This window comes from Macrosteles quadrilineatus, unplaced genomic scaffold, assembly GCF_028750875.1.
Source record: "Macrosteles quadrilineatus isolate MER2022 unplaced genomic scaffold, UCM_ALF_1.0 Scaffold_1__1_contigs__length_201487025, whole genome shotgun sequence".
NCBI lineage: Eukaryota > Metazoa > Arthropoda > Insecta > Hemiptera > Cicadellidae > Macrosteles > Macrosteles quadrilineatus.
In genome coordinates, this window is record NW_026542594.1 from 170,927,205 (window position 1) to 170,941,585 (window position 14,381).

General features: G+C 37.8%; 1 protein-coding gene across 4 annotated transcripts in view; it reads left to right on the top strand.

The window, feature by feature from the left end:
• The first annotated feature begins 1,960 nt into the window (after positions 1 to 1,960).
• LOC128989947 (sialic acid synthase-like) overlaps positions 1,961 to 14,381 on the top strand; it is a 123,326-nt gene continuing 110,905 nt past the window's right edge. For 3 of the 4 annotated variants that reach the window (XM_054412126.1, XM_054412116.1, XM_054412158.1), the window contains exons 1-2: positions 1,961 to 2,182; positions 2,691 to 2,774. The gene's annotated coding sequence lies outside the window, so the exon portion shown is untranslated. Of the gene's footprint in view, positions 2,183 to 2,690; positions 2,775 to 5,091; positions 5,164 to 14,381 lie in introns of those variants that run through there. The other variant, XM_054412141.1, reaches the window with a different exon arrangement.

A 14,381-nucleotide genomic window follows, 5' to 3' on the forward strand; every position in this document is an offset into this window, starting at 1 on the left:
TTACTCGGGAGGGTTGGGAGGGTCAGCAAAGCCATTGTCCTGCTCCACCATTTTTTTGCCGCACTCCTAGATTAAAAAAAACCACAAAACAGCGTGTTTTTATTATGCACGTAATCCGTGTACGCTTAAAAATAAGTTGGTAGCACTCAAGAGATATTACAACTACAATCAGCGGGTGCAGCGTTTCCCATTTCGTTCAATGTTTGGATTTCTAAACTAAAAACGTGCTGTAATAATAATAATAAATAATAAAATAAATATTCAGGAGTGCTCGCCTGTCCGGCGCGCGCCGCTTCGTGTGAAAGAGGCGTTAGACCACCGAGGCCGCTGGCTCTACACCCTATCGTTGCGGTAATGGCGTTCCCTTTCCTCAGCTAATCAGAAGCCCACAACTAAACTGGTGGCCGCCACCGGTGGCCGCCACTGGTTGCCCGCCACAGCTTTAACATTATTTAAGGGCCCTTTCACACGAGGCCACTGGTGGCGGCCACCGGTGTCCGCCACCAGTTACCGGCCGGGAAACTGCAGTGGATGATACAGGCAACTTACAATCCACTCTACTACAGCCACTGTACAATGGTAGTTGTGAAAATGCTGTTGAACAATGAACATCTCCCTCTTCTCGCGTTGATAATAAAGAAAATAAGGCAAAGACACAGGCGTACTATACCAAATTGCCGGTTACTTTTCAATTTCGCAAATTAGATCTTCAGTATCCACTTTGTCTTCTATTATTTTGTTTATTCTCTTATTTTGTTGTTTTTCTTTGTCTTTTTCTTTTTCAGCAACGTCCTCTTTATTTTTCTTCTGATCACTCATTTTCACAAACAAACAAGTCAACACGAAAACACTTAACAACTACCATAGTGCGTTTGTCTTTGCAGTCTGCACGTGAACTGATTCAAAATAGTAGCTGCGCGCTCATCCACGGTGGCGGCCACTGGTTGCTACGTGTGAAAGCTCCCATTTAATTCAATGCCACGCGACGAGTTGCTGCCACTGCAGTTGCTGGCGGTTGCCGACTAGCAGTTGCGCGAGGAGACACTGCTCGGCCACTCTGTAGTGGCGGGCAACTACAGTGGCTGCGTGTGAAAGGTCCCATTTAAAATAATGTTAAAGCTGTTGCGGGCAACCAGTGGCGGCCACCAGTGGCCGTGTGTGAAAAGGCCCTAAAATGCGACCTTTCACACGCAGCCACTCTAGTTGCCCGCCACTACACAGTGGCCGAGCAGTGTCTCCTCGCGCAACTGCTAGTCGGCAACCGCCGGCAACTGCAGTGGCGGCAACTCGTCGCGGGGCATTGAATTAAATGGGAGCTTTCACACGTAGCAACCAGTGGCCGCCACCGTGGATGAACACGCAGCTACTATTTTGAATCAGTTCACGTGCATACTGCTACGACTATGGTAGTTGTTGAGTGTTTTCGTGTTGAATTGTTTGTTTGTAAAAATGAGTGATCGGAAGAAAAATAAAGAGGACGTTGCTGAAAAAGAAAAAGACAAAGGAAAACAACAGAATAAGAGAATAAACAAAATAATATAAGACAAAGTGGATACTGAAGATCTAATTTGCGAAATTGAAAAGTAACCGGCAATTTGGTATAGTACGACTGTGTCTTTGCCTTATTTTCTTTATTATCAACGCGAGAAGGAGATGTTCATTGTTCGACAGCATTCTCACAGCAACTGCCATTGTACAGTGGCTGTAGTGAAGTGGCTTGTAAGTTGCCTGTATCATCCACTGCAGTTTCCCGGTTGGTAACTGGTGGCGGACACCGGTGGCCGCCACCAGTGGCCTCGTGTGAAAGGGCCCTAACTTTTTCCCACAACTCAACCGTCATCGTATGCTCATCTATAACTCCCTTGAGTAAACACCCCTATTTCTTCTTGTAGGCTTCAGTTCAGTGCGATCAGTCAGACAAATCCAATTTTGATTTGAATTTTGAAGCAATATTTTTTCTCTCTATCAATGATCAATCAGGCTCTTTTCAGGTCGTTGTTTGTTTATGTTTAGTTAACTTACGCTTTCGCCAATCGCCTTGTTTAGTTTTAATTATCTTACCTCGGTTCGGTAATTTAAATTTTAGCTACATAGGTAATTTTAGCTGGGCCCGTAAATTTGCAGTAACAACTAAAATTCTCAAAAACTCTGAAAAGAACCATTTTAACGCTACTTTACATAGGTAACTTTTAGCTGGATTTTAAGCATTATCTTTCCTCTAGCACTGATAGGTCAACAGTTTGGTCAGTCCAATTTTGTGGTTGTGGATTATTGGTGGTTGTGTGTAGGCCTAGACGTATTATTTATCATAAGTAAGTTATGTGGACCTAAGTTACAGAAAATTTTGTTTCGTTCTTGTTCAACCCCACAGAAGTCAAAGATATTACTTACAGTAGGCCTAGGCCCTACGGTACCATCATATTATATAATGGTGATCTCACAAATTAATCAACCTTTACATATTTCAATCCGCACCTGTTGCGATTTAAATAAAGGCTTTGGAGTTAAAAGTCAATCTTCAAGTAAGTTAACATAGGCTAGGCCTACCTCTGAGCTTAGTTTCAAAACACGGTTTAGGCTACAGACAAAATTGCATGTAGGCTAACTTTGTATTGCTTTTAATAAATCATTTCCTTTATGTTCCTAAGTACCGGTACCCTTAAAAGCTATTCACAGAATTTTCTTTACAGGTGGTCTCAAGTTGCATTAGGCCTACCTGTTGATCAAGAGTTCTCAGTGTTGCATCATATGTTGATTAGGCCTACCTAAAACAGGTAAATTACCTAATAAGTTAAGTGTAGTCTATTACTTATTGACCTATAAGTTATAAGCTCTTTGAGTTCGGACCTTAATGCAAACTAAAAAGTAGTTGAGAAGGAGACGATGTCGAAGAACTTAGGTCAAGTATTTTGAATTTACCTACTTGAAATTGTTAACAAAATTGTATCCGATAATGCTTATATCAACAACAAACTAGATTTGATTTTGGATTCACAAGCTTTTAGCCTAGCAGATCCCTCATTTAATGTTACTGGACCCATTGATATTCTTCTAGGATGTGAACTTTTTGCCAACATTTTCACTGGCGAGATACACACCATTGGTGATAATTTACCAAAAGTTGTACGTACCGTATTTGGTTTTACAATCATGGGTACCGGTAAAACACCCTGCCGCAGTGAAAACCACCCAACCAACAACTTGTCAACAATAAGTGATTTCGATCTTCACAGCTCTTTGCAGCGATTTTGGCAGCTAGAAGAACCTCCACAGCATTCAAAGCTTTCTGACGATGACTCTTACTGTGTAAATCATTTTGGTAAGACTCATTCCAGTGATCCAGTTGGGTGTTATGTAGTAAGACTACCATTCAAGCCTAATAGTGAGGTATTAGGTGATTCTTTGATCCCTGCCAAATCCAGAATGGCATCTCTTGAAAGGAAATTCTCCTCTTAACCTAAATTTAATGAAAAATACACTGATTTCATGAAAGATTACAACACCTCTGGCCACATGACAAAATGTGATGTCAAACCCCCATTAAATTGTCCACATTTTTTCCTGCCTTATGACGGAGTCGTCAAAGCTCAACCAAACTTGGTATTGTTTTTGACGCATCCTGTCGAACAAGTAACAACATCTCTCTCAATGATATATTACTCCCTGGTCCAAGCTTCAAACTGATGTACATGACATATTAATGAATTTTATAAAGTACAGATTAAAGTTCACCCAAACGATCAGTTGATACTCTGGAGAGAAAATAATCAAGATCCACTCTCAGTTTAAAAATTAACCAATGTCACATACGGCATGAATTGTTCACCGTTTCAAGCCATTAGCACTCTGAATCAGCAATTAGCACCCATATGCAAAACATGTACTTTTGTAATTATTCATGTTCAGTTCATAGTTGGAAGGATAGGTCTACAGTTAAATAGTTAGTTAAATTAGTGTAAATCAAAGCTGGCTAGGTAAGTGTTCTGATCTGGGTAAAGATCTCCGTCCCTCTGGACCCCAGCAATCTTCCTAATTTTATTGGTAGCAGATTCAGTATACTTAAGCTAAGTTTGGTCCAGACACAGCTATTCCAACCCTATTAGCATTACTCTGTCCTCCTGATTTCCCAAATTCCCACCATTACCCCATTGCATCCCAGAACCTCCATATATTCCCCCCGGCTACATATAGTAGTCTTATTTCTCGCGCCTCGGCTACAAATGACATTAAAAAAACACTGAATGCCATAAATTCCATAGAATATTTTGTCCATAAACCCTTGCCTTAGGGCTGAAGCAGTTTTAATTCTGAATATGACTGGTTTTACCTTATACTGCCCTTTATGTGTACTGATAGTTTGAAGTAGCGCACTTTCTTGGTCCATTTTGATGTGTAACTGATTTTGTGCGTTACTGATGTCTAGTGTACAAAAGTACTTACAAACCACCAAATCTTATTTTTGCAAAAATGTCCTCAATACGTGGAATTGGGTATTTGATGTCCTTAATTTGTTTATTTAAAGTCAATTTGAAATCTGCACAGATTCCGGCCTTGCCGCTGGGTTTAACGACTGGAACGATTGGAGTTCCCCTATCACTTTGTTTGACCTTTGAGTTGATTCTTATTTTTTCCAATCTGTCCAGTTCTTCTTGAACTTTAGGTCTTAAAGAATATGGCACTAAACAAGGTTTCATGTAAACTGGTTTGGCATCTTCAAGTAGTTGTATATGACCTTCTGACCTCAGGAATAACACCAATATTTTGATCAAATACATCCTTGTAATTCTCAATCAGTCTATCGAGTCTATCTGCATGCATCAGAGAACTTGTAATACTCCCAAGGTCAGGCCAATCTAGTTTAACTTCCCTTATCCAATCACGTCCAAAGATAGGACTGATATTCCTGTTGATCACGTATAGTTTACCAATGAAATCATGATTTTTGTACGTGCATTTCACAAATACATATCCAACAGGCTCAAAAACCTCCCCAGTATAAGTACTAAGCTCCACTTTCGTTTTGTGAATGGATTTGTTCAATCCTAGATTCGGGACGAGTGGCGTCGTCCTGTAATCCAGCTACTAGGAGGTCACGAATTGTGGATATTTATAGGGATGCACTGTGGATGCGATGCTCCCTGGTGTGGATTAACGTCCGCACTAGTGAGTACTACGACTATCCGCAGTACTATCCTGATAATTAGACCAATTCGTAAATTACAAGGGGAAAAATGTGGTTCGGATTCCACTATCAACTGTAGGTCCTTTAGTTGCCATTAGCTGTATGGGCTATTAATTAGCCCAAGGTTCACCTTTAAATTAAACATATATGAGTTTTTTTAAGTTATCAAGTTCATTTCATAAGACTCATCTTCTTCAACTAAGACATCAGCTTGACATGAGTTTCTCAAGTTCTTAGATTTTGCTATGGAATTCTTGCTCAGACACACTCGAGCGATGTAGCCAATCTTGAAACAGACAGAATTTCACTTTCTTTAGAAGTAGTATTATCAAATACCCCCGCCGCAGCAAACCTGCAGACTAAGCGAATTTCCATTTGCCTGATTGGATTTACACTAAAATGTCTCCTTAAAAATATCACATTTAATTCCCTATTTAAATAGAATCAGTTTAACATATACTTAGGTTTGCTGCAGCAGGGAGGGTAAAAGTGTTTTTTATGTAAAATGTTAATAGTTAGTAAGAAATAAAAACATTTTCCAAATTTGGGAAAAAAAATTTAATAAACAAGCAAACTACAACAGTTTACTTATTCTCCATAAGAATAACATGGGAATTTTAAATTTACAATTTTTTGAAATTTTCTCCATAACCATTAGGTGCATTATAACGCTTCAATATACTAAATTATTTTTTTTTAAGCTCTACAAAATAGTTTGGAAAGAAATTGCAAAATTTTATGTTTTTTGAGTCAAAAGTGGGAAAAACCCATTTTTACCCCATAAAACCCCTCATAAACCCCCGTTCCCATGGTCCGATCATGCTGGTTCGCGAATTCGTTCGAATAAACGTAAGTTTACACCTTTGTACCAAATTTCATCAAAATCGGATAGTTTTTGCTCGAGTTATCGCGCTAACGGACACATATATATATACTAGCTGTAACCCGCGGGCTTTGCCCCGTTTAACTTCTTAATTTTCAAGATGATCTTGTTCGCATGGCTCAATCACGTCTTGGTTGAAGTTCGTTCGCTACGCTCACTCACCTTTAGGTTGGAGCTCGTTCCCTACGCTCACTCACCTTTAGGTTGGAGCTCGTTCGCTGCGCTCACTTGCCTTCAGGTTAGCTCGTTCACTACGCTCACTTGCCTTCAGGTTAGCTCGTTCGCTACGCTAACTCGCCTCCAGGTTGAAGTTCGTTCGCTACGCTCACTCACCTTTTGGTTGCAAATTAGCTGTTGTCATAAATGTAAAAGAAATAATAGTGCTGCACCCTGTTGGTAATCCTTGTAACTTTAATGGTATTGAACATCATAGAACAGAACCAACTTGTTTAATTGAAACAGCTGTTAAGATTCATTAATTCCATTTCTCATAAGGTTAACATGGGAAACTCCTGAGCCACTGGGCCGGAGCCGATTGGACGGATCACGAAATTGATGGTGTATAAACCTATTCCATGAAATTCTACACGTATGTACCAAGTTTCGTGGCAATCGGTTCAGCGGTGTCTGAGTTTATCACTGCCAAACAAACAAATATATATATATATATACAAACATCCTCTTTTATACTTATAGATATGAATTTGAACGGATGGTGTTTTTGGCCTCTAGGGACCTCAAAACGAAAAAAAAAATCGGTCCCGGGTCCAGGTCTTACCATGAGTACTACGGCAATATCGTATTCCCTATATAGGAAATTCGCTAAAAGGCGAAAAATGGTTGTCACTTAAGCTATTTTGAAACTAATATGATTTTAATATCATATTTTTATTCTGTCTTTAGTGAGAGTAAAAGTCCAACATCGGGTTTCAATGACTAGAGGGGAGAAAATTCTGTGCAAGTAGCACTTCAACTTAAGTAAGATAATAAAAATGTATCTTGTTTTTGTTTAATTGCATGCTTTTATATTACAGAGTTGTTATTATTTCAGCGATCAAATGTCTGTCTATGTTTGTAATAAAAATGTTTTTTGTAGAGAAATTTAAACTGTTTGTTACAATATTGTTTTATTTTAGCTATTTTAAAACCAAATAATTAACTACAAGCTAGCAAGGTTCGGTCCCCCAGTACTGTTTTAATAAGGTATGTTTTTTTGAAGAGAAGACAGATGGGTTCAGACATAATGGTAGGGACTTAGGAAAGGAGAATATAGTTTAATCACAAAAAAAAAAAAAAAAAAAAAACTAATTAATTGGTATAACCACTGATGTAATACTTTAAGAGGCATCCACACCCCTTCTCGTTTTAGAATCGAACAGACAGACAGACATTGGTCGCGCAACAGAGATATAGAAAATAGTGCGGCAGAGCACAGCGCAAGAGTGACGTGTCGGCCAACCCTCGTCCCCCCAACCCTCCACCGTCATGGCTCTAGCTCTCTCTCTCTTTCTCACTCCCTCTCTCTCACACACAACACAACACACTCGTCTACTGAGCTCTGCTAGCTAGTGCCACTGTCCTCCATGCCCTGCGTCCACACACTAGGCCTACATTACATCTTTTTCTGTCTTCATTTAATCCTGCAACCACGCACGTGTTTTTCCTTGAAGTAACATTCTAAAACAGTTAAAGGTTACTGGAAAAAATCTATTTTTTTACCTTGCGATGCTAATTTCCACCACAGTAGTATCCAAATAAAAACGAACTAACATGCGAGGTAAAACACAATGTTTTTTTAAAAAGTGTAAAAATCGGGATTAATTAAAAATTTCAGCAATACAGTTCTGTAAAAAACAACTTTAATCAGGCCTATGTATAAACTTAATTATATGATATAGGCCTAATACTTTAAGGCAAAACATGTTTTAGAATAGTGTATAGGTTACATCAGAAATGTTTTCCCACGAAATGTATCCGAATATTACCAGGATGGAAATGCAATAAAACATTATTATAAACACAAACGAACAAATATATTACATTATGACATGTTGTTTGGACAATAAAGCGTTTAGGTTGCATAATTTATATTTACATAATAAGAAAATGCAATAACATTACATTGTGAACACAAACAAAATTATATATATTAGCACAGTATATAAAAAAATGTGTCGTATACACACAAAAGGACCTTATACTTGAGAACTATATTACATAATTTTTTCATAATATTAATAGAATAAGAAAATGGATGAACAGAATATTGTAAACACAAACAAACTTATATATTAAAGTGTACAAAAAAATTGTTTGTAAACACAAACAAGCCTTTACATAGACTTCAGAAATATATCATAAAATGAACCACAATAGCAAGAAAAAAATTAGTGGGCTTAACTAACATTTGTAAATACAAAAAACCTAAATATAACACATTTGTATAACAAATATTAATATTGCAATTAACCTTTAGCGGGAAAATCTAATACTATTTTCGTTTTGTATGTTCTTAGTGTCATGTAACGTCCGAGTGATGATCCGTCCGCATTACTACGTACATATATCCCACAGTGGAGGTACATATTCAAAAATGACAAACATTACTTGTTTGCTCGTTTATTTCCCCTGTTTTTCAATTTTTCTTCCCTTTTCTCAATAGCGGCCAAAATGTAGTACGGATTTCTGATAGGCATACTTCTTGTCTTCCTCGGGTCAATAAGTTCAGGTAAAATGCAGTTCATGTAAAACTGTGTCAATTTATCAACCATTTTCAATGACCAGAAACTATCGTCTCTTTCTATTTTTTCGATTTTCATCCCCTTAGGCGTCCAAACAATAAAATTACAATAGCTTCGTCTTGTGACGTGTGGTTGTCCTTGCATTTGGAAGTAGTAGTCATGGTTTACATTTATTTCTCTTTTGCCAGAAGTTTGGTCTTCTTTCCAAAAGTTTGCAAAAACCCCTTTTTTTTGCTTGATAGCTTCATCTGGAGTCATATCTGCTGCTGCTGATGGACATTTTATTTCAATTATTCCATCATCACCCAAAAGCCCATCAGGTGAAGCTGCCAAAAAGGGAAGTTCTCGGTCGATGAAGAGGCCACATTCTTGGATCTGAAGACCAGAAGACTGCAGTTCTTCTCGGGCCGCTGCTTCATTTTCCCTTCCATACTGTAAGCTAGCGGAATCCACCTCGTCACTATATAATAGTTTGGTAACAAGTTTGTCACATTTAGTGTGTGGCAGTCTCTTACAAACCGCTGCAAAGTTGGAGGCAGTGAGCAGTTTTCGCCTCTCCTCTCTCCACAAGGTGGATTCGTGCTGCAACCTAGTCGCCGTTTCGATTTGAACGATTTCCTCATCAGTTTTATTAAAACTACTTAGGAACTCGATTTTCCGGGATTGAAATTCCTGTTCGTCAATATCGGGTCTTTGGGCGTGTCGCCCGTAGTGTGGATCGTTTGTTGGTTTTGTTGTTTGTTGCCTTTTACTCTTTGTAGCTGATCGTCGTTTTATTGCAGCTTTGACAATTTTAGCTTTTCTCCTTTGTTCAAAAGTCTTGGCGAATTTGCCCGGGCTGTTCTTATACAAACATTTGTGAAGTTTGTAGTGTGGCGTGTTAGTGTTGTCCGACTAACAACTGCTGCAGCGCAACGAGCCTGGTAAGATCCCTTCTTAGTGTAGTCATAGATTAAACATACTCCCTTAGTAGATTCCCCGCCGGCATGTTATAAGGTGAGGACGGCTAAAACGGGACAAACTTCAGTGCGATCTATCCGGGATTTCTAGTACTAGCGCTCTAGGCGGCATCAGTGCAATGGCGCAACCTCGTGGCGATGAGAGGAACAACGCAACGACAGCATTCGTCTGCGAGAATGGCCCAAGCCAGAGCCCAACACACGGCCGGCGCCGTTGTTGCCGTACAGCTAATCAGCCAGCACAGCGAAGCACTATGCTAATCCCTTACATTTTACAATCATACGCGAATATAGTTTTTCTGTTATTTTATACGAAGTACAAAAGAAGCTCATAGTCATGGAGTAAAAGGCGTATAGTGTAGGCCTACTATAAATAACCGATCATTCATTCATTAGTCATTACCAACGAATCATTTTAAAATAAATAATAAAAAATAAACCCTTATTTCCTAATTGAAATCCCATAATTCATATTTTTCCCAAATTACATGTTTTTCTTTTAATTTTGTCGGGTGGAGATGAAATCCTCATGGACACTCAAAAATCCGTATTCGAGAGTAGTGTACGACTGTTACTGGCAAAAAACTTCGCGAAGTTTTGTTTAAAATAAATGAAGTAATGTCTGTGATTTGAGAATTTAATTTTGAAACGCTTTATGAACTGGAAATACAATTAATTATTATTTGTATTAGAAAGTAATTGCGAAACATTAGGTAAGTATTTATAAACAATTTAAATTTAAGGATCCAAAGGAAATAATTATGAAATGTTAACTCATCAATGTATTTAATTTGACGTTTTGTATTTAATCACTTAACTCTAATGTTTACATAATAACATTGTAATACTATATTTTAATAACATTAATCATCGTAAAGCATTTTAGGTTACTTAATCTACTTACACCCAAACAACCTAATCACAGCAATATTTATATCATGCATCCTAACATAACCATATATAACATAACCAACAATTAAAAACGAATTGTTTACATTTAAGCAATTTGCATTACAATTAAAGTAAAAAATGTAAGTATAATTTTTCGTACATTAAATTCCGTCAATACCATTGATGACATTTATTAAGTTTTCGTAGAGTGCATTGTATAATGAACTTATTTAAAGCACTTGTGTGTTGTTTTTTAGTGCCTTCGACCTTTGTTTAGCCATTACCAGCAAATTTGCGGCTTATCCACGAAATTAGATTAGGCTATCCTCAGTTTTCTCGCCAGTCAATCCCGCGGATAGTCGGGAGTATACTGTAGTATGTTAGTTTATTTAATCCAAATGACATACTCTAACGATCCCTACCAATATTCTCTCTGAATTCAAACGTTTACAGTTTCCTGCACGTCTCATCTGCGATAACTATAAACAAAACTCAAGGTAAATCACTGCGAGTGTATTATATAGATAGACTTAACATATACAGTATACACGTTTGTGTGCTTTTTATAATCCACACTGGTTCTGTTTAGTATTCGTGTGTTTGATGACGTTTTACTGTTTACTGTTTTACTAATCCAAAAGATTTCTAAATTACTGTCAACATGAATTGATTTGGTTGATTGATTGACATTTACTTGTTTGTTAGTTTCATAACTTTTTCCCACTTTTCACCATATTTACCACCGGGCTGACGCAGATCCTCGGACATAGCCTGCAGGCTTCTTTTAATTTTTGCTACTAGATCCTTGTTAAGGATGAAATACAGTATTGGTGTTTGTAACAGTTGGTGTAACATTTCATCCAAATTGGATGCATCCGGAAAATACGTCGCTTTGCAGCGCCAAATCTAGGGCGTGCGCTCTGCCTGTCCGCCGCACGTTAATGCAATGGCTTTGGCTCTCCGTTAATGTCAGCTTGGTACTTAACCAATTAAAAATATATTTATGTTAATGTATTCCTTTCTTATATCTGTAGCCTTGATTTTTTTTTAATTTTCTTTACTACTGTAGTAGAATTTTAAGTGGGAAGTAACTGGTAAATAAATACTTCTATATAAGCGTATTTCTAACGCATTTTACACATACAAATACATTTTTTGAAGAAAATTAAAAAAGCTAGAGTCATAAATTTTAATCTAAGGAGTAAGGAACAATCTTCAGATGAAAAATATTTCAAAAGTTAAGTGAGTTATTTTAGAGGACTTAAAACGTCTACAAGCACTTCTCGTGGCGCTGTTCAATGGCGCAACATAGCTACTAGCCCGAGTTGAGATTTCTGAGCTAAAAACATGGATGCTTTTCTTTAAAACGGCATCAAAACTGAACTCCGCTAGTGTCAGAAGTCCATAGTGGCTTCATCAAGTCCCTCCTGCAGTCCGCGCAATTAAACAGCCTCAAGCAGGTTCGGTTTAAAGTAGGTGTACGGTTTTGTAATATAATATTGTAAGGCAATGCTTAGAGTGTTAATAAAATAAGTTGTTAGTCAATTTTTAAATTGAAATAATAAAAAATAACAACTGCAATGCAAAACTAAATGTAAAAAAATAATCGAATTAGGAATAGTATTCTTCACCTGGTCCGCGGTGACGGTGGTGCGTGGGTGCGTACACTATAGTGTGACCTTGGGTTAGCCCAGTCCTTTGAAGTGAACGCGTGCCGCCTGATGCTGCCCTTCCAACCCCGCCACCATGTGACGTTGCATCGGAAGCTACCGCCAGACACTGCCATTGTTAACACGTGCATTTACACTCACTGTTTTCTTTAGTTTATAACGTTTTTTTACATAGAAATATTGTACTAAATTTCATAAAAATCGGACCATTTTTGCTCGAGTTATCGCGCTAACGTACATATATATATATACGCGATTTGCGCGATGAATTTCAATGGATGGTGTTTTTCGGCCTCTAGGGACCTCAAAGCAAAATAATTAAATCGGCCCCGGGTCCAGGTTTTACCCAGCGAACACAGAATAAAAATAGAAGGGCCACTCGAAACGAAAGCTGTCGCCACTTTTACACCGCTGCCGCCACCAAGATGGCGTCCGCTGCCGTCAAGTCACTGTAGTGGTGCGCGCACACCGTACCGCATTCGTTGCCATAGTCGCACACACCCTGCTTGTTTTATGTTTTACTTTATATTGTACGTCTTGCAAATGCCTCAAAAAAGGAGAGCACTGTTCTGAAATGGAATCTGAGCATAGCTATATTATACTTCTTTTAATAAAATCTGTTTGTAAAAGATACTTTACTGTAAGATTGCACCGCCATTCAAATCTCAAAACTAAAAGAAGAGAGGTTTTAATCGGTTGAATAGTAAGGCTGTAAGTTTGTGTATAAAGCTAAAATATTTTTCAAGCTTCTAAAATAAGCTATGCAATACAGTAATAAACCATTATTTAAAAATAAATACACGTCGGTAACGACCAAACTTTGTATTTCCATGATCTCATTTTTATGCATGAAGATGCAATACTCCATTTACGATTCACATGCCTGTATCACATGGAAATTTATGTTTATTTAGATTATGTTTATTATTATAAATTGTATTTTATTTACGTATGTTTAGTTTGTATTTATTTTTGCAAGAACCTGGTTGCAGTGGCAGCCCTCAGCGCCTGGTCCTCGCCGCACCGCAGGACGGATATTACTCCCTCTTCAACTTAATTTATTTCGATTACAAAAAATCATAAAATTCCCCCAAAAACATATGTTAAGGTTTAACTCATGCTCTCAAACTTTCCCACAGACGAAACTTTCCTGACCAAAAAATAAAAAACTTCCTCACTGAGTAACTTTTTCATGTCACGATTTAAAAATTACTGCAAACAGTCAACTTCAATGAGGTATTAAGATTGCATTGAGGTTAGAATTAATACTTTTAATTACACCATTAGCATCGACAATTAATATAATTTAATTGTGCTGAGTTTCAAATTTTTATCTTGACTCTAAGTATGTCAAACAGCGGTGTTAATGAAAAGCGCGCACTACAAAATTCTCCGTTTCTAAGCGCTACTTTCAACCTGATGCCGCCCCAAAGATGGCGGACTGGCGACAATCCTAGTAATGGTTGTATATAGCGCATGGCCCTTCTATTTTTATTCTGTGTTCGCTGGTTTTACCATGAGTACTACGGTAATAGCTTATTCCCTATATGGGAAATTCGCATATGTTCGGAAATAGTTTCAAGAATGTTTTAACATGTTGGGCTGCAGGGTATTGATTACATGGTTATTGTATAACCTATTTGTGGCGTAGACTAGGATAACTAACCTCCCTGATTCCGTGCACGCTTCATCACAGTTCACAATCGCTTTTTGAGCACTATTTCCTAACCACTGAGAGTCCGGACTGTCTTGAGATCCTGCATGGAGGAGAAGAAAATCGGATAAGAAATACCAAATTTAACTCCTAAAAGAAATGTACATGGAGGAAGTTTCGTTTGTGCATAACTTGAATTAGACGCTAGATAAACGAATGCCGATGCTTGATGGCAAATCTGTGCGTGCATACCTTGAATTTTAGACCAAGATTATGAAAATTGGTCTGTTAAAAGAGCCGAACCGACTCGTATAACTAAGAATAGAAAACCTAAGAATTTTGTATAGGCCTATATACATCACAATAATAAAGTCCTTAACTAACAGTTGTAAACTTCTAAA